A 12,014-nucleotide genomic window follows, 5' to 3' on the forward strand; every position below is an offset into this window, starting at 1 on the left:
CCATCATGAAAAACAGATTCATCTCCCTGTATCTGCTACATAGTCACATTTTATTCCTTTATTTCTGTTCATATACCTTACATGTAGCATTCTATCATGAGTAGTTTTCTGTACCCATAACACAGTATTTGCATCCCCAAAGAGATCTGCTTTCATCTGAATGCCGGGCAGACATGAGCTGAAACTTCAGCCTTTCATAATCCTGATTGATCAGCCAATCCCACTCAGTATAGCACCAGCCATACCTGGTATCACATACAACACACATGACATTTATATCTCCACATCACAGGAATTAAAAAGAAAAGCCATAAACTGGAAGTCCTCAGAACACTCGCCAACATAACTTTCACAAGGAAGAGTCCCTCTGTCGTCCATGAACAGTTCATCCACTGCACCCTAAACTGCATCTCGCCTGCCTAGTTTTTCACTCTCAAAAGCAAACCTTAGACTAAAAAACAACACAAGACAGAGCAGTCACACACAGCTTAACAATCAACAATACTCAGTATCTGCACAGTATACCAAAAACACTTCCAGTACAATCCCACTGCAATAATCTGCATCCATTTCTCTACAACATTTGTACCTGCTTCCCTTATGATTCAGTTTCCATGCATATATAAAAAGTTCACCCTTGCCTCATGCTGCAGCAACGTATAATCACAAATCCCCCACATCAATGAAACATCAATGAATATTGACAAGATATTTTCATACTGTAATGATGCACCAAGCACAAAAAATAGCCTCCCCAACCTAATCTTAAAGACTACTCAACCAGATATAGAATGGCATAAAAGCAAACTCTCTGGGCACGTATGAGTTACACTTATTTCACCTGCATCCCAAACACTGTCCACCTCTCCAACATTAAAAGCGTCAACTCATTATACAACAAGATGCTGCATATGAGACCAGGATGAATTTTCCTCACCTGCTCCTCAGTTGTGTTTCACTAACCCCCATAAGGACACACATCACCACCATACTTCTGAACACGTGGTCCCGCCTGTTAGATGTGTCAATGAGATCTGCACAACAAAATGATACTCCATTAAAATCTCACCTCATCATGCTCAGCATTTGGTTCTCTGGAACAGCGGTAGACCATTGTCATCCAAACCACATAATGACCAACCATCAATGTCAAGATTAGAAATGAAAACCTTAACTCTACTTCATATTTCAGCAACGCACATACAGATCCCATCTTCAAAAAGGTAATGATTGGTAAGACCTGATGATATTAGGTAAGACATGATTATTGTTAAGACTTGATAGGTAAGTAATGGTGAAATTAGTAAGACATGATAGTGATAGGTAAGACATGGTGGTGATAATATGTAAGACGTAATGATGACAGGTTAGGCCTGCTGATGACTGGGAAGTCCTAATAATATATTTTGAACTGAGTGTAACAAAGTTTGTCAGAAGTCATGAAATATCGAAGACATCTGGTATATTTCCCTGTTCCTGTCGTCTTGATAGAGGGAGTCAAGCACAATTATGTTGACCATACACCAACACACCTTTTCTCCATCCTAAACGCTAGTATGTATTCGTTATAAAGCAACTTCAATCAATCATTGTCTTTGATGAGGTGGATATTTTGCATACGTATTCCCTTTGTTCCCTCACACTATGTCTTGTACCAGTAACAATGATAATGGACCGACTTTATTGATGGGACGAGGGCCCTATGAGTCCCTGGGTCCACTTGGACCCACTCTCCTGTGTTGATGTATTTTACCCGCTGTATGCTCTATACTCGCCTCCACCTACCCTAAGCTGCAATACAAACGCACATGAAATATATGTCTGAGGATTTGGAAAAATTATCAGGCTGCATATGAAAAGAATAAAGCAAGGAATAGAGAAGAGAAAAATATGAGAGCGAGAAACCCTCTAGCAGCAGTATATCAGATTAAATGTAGATATAAGGTTGGTTCTAAAGGTAAAGTCTGCCAGTCTCGGGCACCCAATGGCAACGTGCATCTAAAGATGTTGTCAGGGAGATGCAGTCAAATACAATAACTGGTCCAAAGTGTTCCTGGGAGGTATACCATGATAGGAGAAAAGAAGGTAAATGGGAGTACATGCTAAAGACAGGACACACTTCTGATGGTTTATGACACGGTTATCTACTGCAGGACGTTAGCAATATCCCAAGATCCTTATTTATAAGGATATAAACTATAATTAAGCAGATAACTGAAAACCGGATAGTGGAACAGAGAGGACTATAGATAGAGACAAGATGAATGGTCATATGACTAACATTACTGCACTGTGGGCTATAGAGTGGGCGTGGTCGGCCCAGGAGACCACACCCATCGGTATTTAATGGTCGAATGACTCACTGCGATGAGTCAGGCGCAAACCCGATGACGCCACGACAATAAGTCGTTCAAACTTATCTGAATTTCTTTAATTTTATTTTCTCCCTTATTATGAACCCTGGAAATTCTCAAATTTTGCAGGTAATGATCTTTTAAGACTCCATTTTGTAAATCAATTTGAAAACGCTCAAATATTCTTATTGTAAATCTAATCCAATGACTGAATCAAAAATGTAGCATGATACTCTGACCTAGGTTTGAGGCTGCCCAGCAGCTAGAACATTATTGTGTTTACGAATTATTAGTTCCTTGGTTCTGAAGTGATTATGAACTGACTGTGATCCTCTTGATTTTAACATATGAGGATTAAAGTAGTTCTATGAATACCTCAGAGTTTATAAAATTCAGAACAGTAGCAAACCAGTGTTGTGATTTTGAGTGGTTCCTAAACAACGTGAAGCTTTGTTGTCTCCAATGCATTGTGGTTACAAGGTTCGAAATAACCGCAAAAAAAAAAAATAAACCTTGAGGTTCGATGTCTCGAACATCTTGAATTTCAGCAGGTTCGAAACAGTAGCAAAGCGCACTAGTGCCATGGCTTATATTTACCTCCTGTTTCTGGAGGACATGTTAATACATATACACTTTATCATAATTTCATTTCAACCAGAAGAATGTTTCAGTTTCTCAAACTCGCGTAAATCAGGAGAATACATAAGAGTCGCGTGACGCATGTTTCGAACTATGCACCCAATGCTAACCCAAGCGCATTCTGACGTAATCTAATGACTTTAACCTCCGACCTTTTGACCTCGCATGGTTACGATTACTCAAGGTAACTTGCTCTAAACGTGTCAAGAAGTGTGTGATTAAAACTTTCCATATATGTTAGTTTTCCGCCAGCCATACAGATACAAAATGAATGGGTAGAGTAATTAATAAATACACACACTTACTTGATTTGTTCAAACGTTGGAATGAAAAACAATATATATATATATATATATATATATATATATATATATATATATATATATATATATATTTTTTTTTTTTTTTTTCCTTTCAACGTTTGAACAAATCAAGTAAGGAAATTATTTGGCTGAGCGAATTTCGTCAGATGACACTTTTCACCGGAAGTGCTTAAGTAAACCGGAAGTTCCAGGTGGACAATCACATGTTTATCAAATGGCGTCCTAGCTTCGTCTCTTCGATGTATATCAACTGACTGTTATATTTCTCTCTTGTGTCTCCCCTGAGGATGTGATTATTACACGAAAGTGCACTTGAGAACTTTTCGTGTTTCATTTCCCCCGTGGACTCATAGGAATATATATATATATATATATATATATATATATATATATATATATATATATATATATATATATATTTGTTTATTTATTTAATCCCTGGGGTTAGGGGATTAAGAATACTTCCCTCGTATTCCCTGCGTGTCGTAGAAGGCGACTAAAAGGGGAGGGAGCGGGTGGCTGGAAATCCTCCCCTCTCATTTTTTTTCAATTTTCCAAAAGGAGGAACAGAGAAGGGGGCCAGGTGAGGATATTCCCTCAAAGGCCTAGTCCTCTGTTCTTAACGCTACCTCGCTGATGCGGGAAATGGCGAATAGTATGAAAGATATATATATATATATATATATATATATATATATATATATATATATATATATATATATATATTATCCCTGGGGATAGGGGAGAAAAAATACTTCCCACGTATTCCCTGCGTGTCGTAGAAGGCGACTAAAAGGGGAGGGAGCGGAAGGCTGGAAATCCTCCCCTCTCGTTTTTTTTTAATTTTCCAAAAGAAGGAACAGAGGGGGGGCCCAGGTGAGGATATTCCACAAAGGCCCAGTCCTCTGTTCTTAACGCTACCTCGCTAACGCGGGAAATGGCGAATAGTTTAAAAGAAAAAAGAAAGAATATATATATATATATATATATATATATATATATATATATATATATATATATATATATATATATATATATATATATATATATAAAGCACAACTCACATGCCCCTCGCGTAATTATCTCAATCAGTTTGGATGAGGCTACAGCATACAGCACAATACACCGAATTCAACATACATCTTAATGTAGCGAGATTATGCGATCTAGAAATCCAAAACGACCAAAGGTGAGTTGTTTAAGTATACTGCAAATGTAGTGGTAGTAGCATTGTATTAGTACGTGCAGAAGTGGTAGTAGATGTAGAATCTATATCAGTAAAAGCATTAGAATCATTACCAGGTGTATTGGAGTTGTTTACCTCTCATCCTAATGTTCAGCATTATTTTAGTGATGATGTACTTCAGGGTTGACGACATACATAATCTCTGCGTCAGAGTTACAAGCCAACGCATCAAAACTTGGTTATATAATCACAAACTCCAAAGATAATATAAACGACAAGCCCGTACTTGATTTCGAACCGGGAAGGTCGTGGTGTCGTGTCACCTGACATCAACAACAGCCAAGCTTAGCGTGACGATCGCACGAACACACCACGACTACTACTTAACGAGTGCTTGAGTTAATCTGAGAAATCGTCAGATTCTTAGAATACAGGAGAAAATTACGAATTTCTTTTTCATTAACATGAAGAAAAAAACGATCTAGATAAATGCAGGAATGTCCAGAGTAAGAGAGATAAACGTGAAAATATTGTAAGAGGTGAAAAGCACAAATAGTGATCTGGCAACGTGGTTCGCGACTCGTTGATGTGTCAGCTGATTTGAGTTGCCGAGGTAACGGTGGGTCAGTAGCTCGCGAGCTGTCGAAGTGTGAGGTTGTGTAAGTGTCTCCCGGGTCCAGGGTTAGTTCCGGTTCGTGAACCCGCGTGTCCAATAATGGGAGAAAGTTGGAACCAAACTTTTGGTGACATTTACTGTTTATAGTGTGTGATGGAACGAGACCTGCTGGCCTTGCAAGGGATACAATGGTCTGTGCTAATGAACTAAGTATAATGATGCTGTATTGATATATTTTGATTAATGTCTCAAATCATTAACGAGAATGTTTTCATCTTACTTTGGTCATGATGATGTGATCTATTACATTGCACGGTGTAGTAATGTTGAGTTTAAAACTCGGATGTACGTGTGTGACCTTTGTGTGAAACAATATATATATATATATATATATATATATATATATATATATATATATATATATATATATATATATATATATATATATATATATATCCAGTCTTCGTAATTTGACCTAATGCTCAGGGAGGATGAACTGCTCTTTGCCAAGGTTAAGACTCTCTTCAGCAGAGTCTAGTGATACGTGGGGCAATCTCACAACGTTAAATCAAGGTTTAACAACAATTAAGCTAAAGTTGACCGGTGTTAGAACCAGAGAAGAGTTCACCTGAGCTCTTCTCCCATATTTCCTGGTCAAGTACACACTAACTTCTTCCCGCTGACCTCGTTTCTTACTTGGTGAATGTTGACTGTATTTCAGACGAACATCAGCATAAACTTTACCTATTTCAGTAAATTTGTATGCTTCTGTGTTGGAATTGTGAAGAATGTTTTAGAAACTTTCAAATTAAGATGTTTGTCAAGTCAGTTTTGTTTAGACTGTGAAGAAGTGGTTGCCATAAGTTTTCTCATCTTGGAGAAGATTATTATGTTGTTATTGTTGTTGTTTGTTAGGTTCTGCGGCCAGCGTTCTCTGAGGAAGGTCATTAGGCTTGCAACCCTGTTTCATATGTCATTGAAATCATCCCTCAATACCTATTCTGAAAAATATAAAAACTAGAAAAAATAGAAAAAGTATAATTTTGCTACGATAGGAATAAGAGATAATTAAGATATATAATTGGAAGAAAAGATTTTGTGGGTATTGAGCCAACATGGCGGCAAACACCGTCCAGTCGGCACAGTAGCCAGACTTGCAGTTGACCCAAGAGTACGAAGAGATAGGACAGACTAGAGATAATCCTCCATCACGTCATGCACATAGAATATAATAATTTATTCGGAGGTCCGCCGGCTCAATCCCATGGCGCAGCTGCCCGGAGGATAATCCCCTCCCATCAAGGCCAACCGTCTAATGTGTGGACATGTCCACCCACATGCGATAGGCCGAAGTTGGAGGAGCCTCACACCGAAGCCGACCTCGCCACACACGAACCACCTTCCATCATCTTGAGTAATTCTGTCTATAGTACTCGAGTTGTCCCCGAGTATATTGATAATGTTAAAACAGATGTTTTTCTGTTGCAATAGTCTGATAAATTTTTCCTGTGTTGATTGCATCTGTGACCGCAAATGTTCTGTTGTTATTTCTTGGCATTGTTGACATGTGGGTGGGAAGGTTGTGTTGCTTCCTGTGGACGATAAATGTAGAGTTCATTGTGAGGCGGACCAGCACGACCTCCTCTCTTCTGTTCTTGCAGCATGAGGTCGACCAATCCGCCACTACCTACTTGTATTTCCTGTTGATGGTCAGGTCGGTTCACTGACTCTGCCACATATGATAGATTGATGTCTTCCCCAAGGAAAGGCAGGACCCCAGCTCCCGAGGGATCGGAACCACCTCCTCGTGTTCTGAGGTCGACGTAGCTAAGCTGTCTGCCTGATCATTGCTGTATGTATTGCAATGACCCGCCAGACACCCACGTCAAGATGATATCTTTTCCACATGAATGAAGTATATCAATAATATTGCCTTGTAATTCACAGGACTCTGTATATTAAGAGCCTCTTGCTTTAAAAACAAAAAGAATCGGAAAAAAAATTATTACTCTATTGTGAAATGAATTAATTATGTAGATTACAGCTCGATCAATAGTAAACAATTCAGCACATAATACATATGTATGGTTCGGCAAGCAGTATCTGAGTGCACACTCCATCGACCACACACTTGCACCCACATTCATCCGTCTTGGAACCATCAGTGGTAGATGTAACCCAACCTAACCTAACCATCAGTGTAGATGTAACCCAACCTAACCTAACCATCAGTGTAGATGTAACCCAACCTAACCTAACCATCAGTGTAGATGTAACCCAACCTAACCTAACCATCAGTGTAGATGCAAATTCGTCATGTGTTTCTCTTCTTAACCAAATAGATGGTATAAGGCTTGGCTTCCTGTTCTGTGTGGTCAGGCCGACACTTAACATTTCCTCTCGCCACCATTTGGAGAGAGAGAGTTCTTCACCACACACGTGTTACACAAGTGTTAGGCAGGTGTCAGGGTAACATGTGCGCAGCTCACATATGTGTCATCAGGTGTGGTTTATATATATGAACTTCTCTTGGTCTCACACGAGCAACCCGGTTATGATATATTCATCAAATTCAACACGAGCGGTTGAATCCTCATTGCATTATGATTAACGTGTTTAGATTATATTGGTTTAGGTTTGAAATCAATCCAGTTCCGTTAGTGAAGGATTACATGGAAGTTTTGTTACACTGTACAGTGTTGTGGTTTCATTCCTCATGACACGTTAAGCATTATGAGCCGCCTGGTAGTTCCATCTGAAGTAAAATGTTTAGTATTTTTAACCACTCGAGTTTGTGCACAACGATGCGACCCCTGAGCACGATGATACGACTAGCACGACAATATAACCCTTAGGCACGATAGCCTAGCCTTTGCCTCAACTCTTAAGGGTCAGATCACTGATCAGGCCATTACACCCAAGGGTTATACCGTCGTGCATTAGGGTCGTATGGTCGTACTTAAGGGTCGTGTCTCTGTACTCAAGGGGTCAGCAAACATAGATGATTATAGATAAGATCTGAGGGACGATCTCTACTATAAGCTAAGTACAAATGTACTCCAGACGTTGTACAGATGTACCCTTATCCAGGGCAGAGTAGTATATTGTTACTTTTGTTTCTTCCTCAGTTAGTTTATTTGGCTGTAATTAATGCGATAATGGCACGTGATATCAGGGAGTGTTGTCATGTCTGTATGCTGGAAATAGTAGGGTTTGGGCAAGGGTTAGCGGTTTGCATGCGTGTTCCTGATCAGGGCTGTGGAACATACATTGCTAACTCTGGAAACTTTTTAGTAATTCAGTGGAAGTGAATTAACTCTCTCTCTCTCTCTCTCTCTCTCTCTCTCTCTCTCTCTCTCTCTCTCTCTCTCTCTCTCTTTCTCTTTCAGGCACCAGTCATGGATGCACAATCCACTACTTCGTCATGTTAGCACGTTTGTTTTGACAACGTTTTATGAAACAAACCTCCGCCCTGATCCAACGTTTCCCTGTTGGGTAGAAAACCCTATTCCCTGGTCAAGTGTTTCCCTAAAGGGCACATTCGTCAGCCCAGGTCAGACACTTCTCTGTAGGTTAGAAACCTCAGTCCTTGACCAAACGTTTATCTGAAAGATGAACAAACGTTAGTCCTGATGGTCAAACTTTTCTCTAGGATCACACGTTTTTGGATCTTGATTTGTAGATAGAAAAGCTTTCAGAATTTCCTTCATCAGATCTCGTATGGTTGACTGATGATCGTGGTTGACTGATGATTGTGGTTGATTGATGATTGTGGATGATTGTGGTTGACTGATGATTGTGGTTGACTGATGATTGTGGATGACTGATGATTGTGGTTGACTGATGATTGTGGTTGACTGATGATCGTGGTTGACTGATGATTGTGGTTGATTGATGATTGTGGATGATCGTGGTTGACTGATGATTGTGGTTGACTGATGATTGTGGATGACTGATGATTGTGGTTGACTGATGATTGTGGTTGACTGATGATTGTGGTTGACTGATGATTGTGGTTGACTAATGATTGTGGTTGACTGATGATTGTGGTTGACTGATGATCGTGGTTGACTGATGATCATGGTTGGTTTTAGGAGCTTAGATGTAGGATGTGTTGACGTCATTGGTGCTGGGGGAGGAATCCGTCGATGCTTGGGACGTCGAAGTCTGGACGATCCTGGGAAGTGCGACCGAGGATGCAGATGTGAACTTGGTGTGATCCATGATTAATGTGGAGGAGGGAAGAACATTAGGGGCTTTCACACGCCCATGAAATGTGAATGGGATAGATCCCGGGGTGTCACATGCATCGGTGTGTTGGATGGACCTGCAGGATCTCTCCCATGCACCGACAGCATGGGAAGGACCTGAAGGATCGCTCCCATGCAACCCTGCCTCACATACCTCTACGGCCTTCCCTCACCCATGCTGACGTCACCATCATCAACATACTCTCCCATGATAACGTAATTGCACCTGACACTCCCATGCCAATATCAGCAACCCTCACCCCCCATGTTAACGTTACTCCCACCTGCAAACTTCTCCTGCAAACCCTGCCATCACCAACACGATTCCCCACGCTAACACAACGTGGGAGGGGGGGGGGGTAATTGACCCCCAAACTAATTTTCTCGCCGCCTCCACAAAAAAATATAAGGTCGGCTTTTAAAGTCGCGATGCTTGCGAGGTTGAAGGTAGGTAAGATCAGAAGAGACTGAGAGGCTTTAGGTAAGATACGAAGTAGTTGGAAGATTGTAGGTAAGATTCGAAGTAGCGAGAGGGTTGTAGGTAAGATACGAAGTGGCTGGAAGGTTGTACGTAAGTTGTAGAGTCCCTGGGAGGTTGCAGAGACCAGAGGTGTAATTAACCTGTTGGTGACGACCTGGCTCGTATGGTGAGTGTTTCTGATATTTGTTGTTTTGCTTCGGTTATTTACCAATGAATTATCAGTTCGTCATTTATTTCATCTTTTATTAACGTTTTGTACAAGGCTTGTACAGGTGATTAAAGTTAGTGGGTCATTCGGTAGTCAGTGATTGGTTGCCATAAGTCTTTTAACTAGCTATATATATATATATATATATATATATATATATATATATATATATATATATATATATATATATATATAATTACTTTACTTTTTATTACTCTATTGAAGAAAAAATTAAATGCGAGGGGGCTGGTCTATTATACGCTGTTTGCCGACAATAATAATGATTAATGTCTTACCTGATCTACATTCCCGACTTGTCGAGGTAGCGTCAGGAAACATGGGCCTCATGACACAAGTCCACTTGACTTGTTATGTACATTATGCTGGAACCTGACCTAACCTAACCTGACCTGACCTGCTACGGTAGAGCCTCACAGACTATATATAACCTGGTTCAGCCCATCATCAGCACGTCGCCCCCCATATAGCAATACATAGATTAATTAGAATCCTCGGAATTATTGATAAGGTTAAGAGAAAATGTAAATTAATAGAAAAAGCAGAGTAACTCAAAACATGAAATGACAGAGCATATATAGGTAGGTATGCAGGAGAAGCTGCGTGTCCCACATTTAATTATGTTTTATAATAAGTCTCGAGGTGGAGTAATGACCAGACGGATAAAACTTGGGGATTTTGCTCATTAATAAGCTCCTCCTCGTGGAGAGGCTGATGAGTTAGTGGTGAAGAATCATACTGGTTATATCGGTGTGTGTGTGTGTGTGTGTGTGTGTGTGTGTGTGTGTGTGTGTGTGTGTGTGAGGAATCAGGTTTGGTTGACAACCTCACATGTTTACTGTACTTGGTGATGAACTGCTGTGTCCGCTGATGCTGTGAACTGATGTTTGCTGTGTGTAGCAATGCTGTGAGCTGTGTTGAGTATACAGTGTTGCTGTGAAGCTGTATCTAGCTTTCTTACAGAGACCATTCTCTCTCTCTCTCTCTCTCTCTCTCTCTCTCTCTCTCTCTCTCTCTCTCTCTCTCTCTCTCTCTCTCTCTCTCTTTCTCTCTCTTTCTCTCTCTCTCTCTCTCATTAGGTCGTTGTGGGCCAAGAAAGAAGACATGGAATCATTGTCTCATTTTCGGGGAAGATTTTCTCATGAATTTTGTGTTTGTGTGTGTGTGTTGCTCAGTACGCGTCTTGGCGTATATCATGACCTGTCCAGGTAATGATCTATATCAGTATATATACATCTAGTTTATATTATACATTACACTGTGTATACTATGATGAATGATTAACTAAGGATTTGATGCAGCAAACCTCTTCGAATTTTAGCGAGTGTTACCTTTAGCGATGCTGGTATGCGTCGCAGAATTAATTCACCATCAAATATGGCCCCGAGACCCCACTTAGAATAAGCCAATCAGAGGCGCCTTGCCCTGCAGCCCTCCTCTGATTGAGTGGTCGGCACGGCTTGTTTGTGTCGTCATTTGACCTCTGAGAAAATTGGCCTTTTCTTTCAGTCCAGGTGAATGAATTAAGTCCTTGTGTACGACGGTACGACCCTTGTGTACGACGGTGCGACCATTGAGCACGACGGTACGACCCTTGAGCACGACGGTACGACCCTTGTGCACGACGGTACGACCCTGATTATGCCACCATACCCAGGGGTCGTGCCAGTGTTATCATACCATCGTGGTCACGGGTCGTAACGTGCTCAAGAGGTCAAAAGGTCGTGACCTTTGCTGGTGTAGCGAAGACTTCTCTCCTACACACGACCGGTTTTCAACCCGACCGGCGTTGTCACGTATATGCAAATTAGATGCAAATAATTTGTGTAAATATCTGAAGGACATAAGATCTTACATATAATTACACCAACTTTTCACAAGGATTTTGAGCGTAGTTTGAAAGCATTTCAGTTTAGAATTATATACAAGAGTTTTTTGC

At 40.5% G+C, this 12,014-nt stretch overlaps 1 protein-coding gene across 2 annotated transcripts in view; it reads left to right on the forward strand.

Moving 5' to 3' along the window:
* Nucleotides 1-5,149: 5,149 nt before the first annotated feature.
* The window catches only part of LOC139753150 (uncharacterized), a 73,335-nt gene continuing 66,470 nt past the window's right edge, over nt 5,150-12,014 (forward strand). For both annotated transcript variants that reach the window (XM_071669321.1, XM_071669322.1), the window contains exon 1: nt 5,150-5,309. The gene's annotated coding sequence lies outside the window, so the exon portion shown is untranslated. The remainder of the gene's footprint in view (nt 5,310-12,014) is intronic.

The sequence above is a fragment of the Panulirus ornatus genome, chromosome 14 (genome assembly GCF_036320965.1).
Source record: "Panulirus ornatus isolate Po-2019 chromosome 14, ASM3632096v1, whole genome shotgun sequence".
NCBI lineage: Eukaryota > Metazoa > Arthropoda > Malacostraca > Decapoda > Palinuridae > Panulirus > Panulirus ornatus.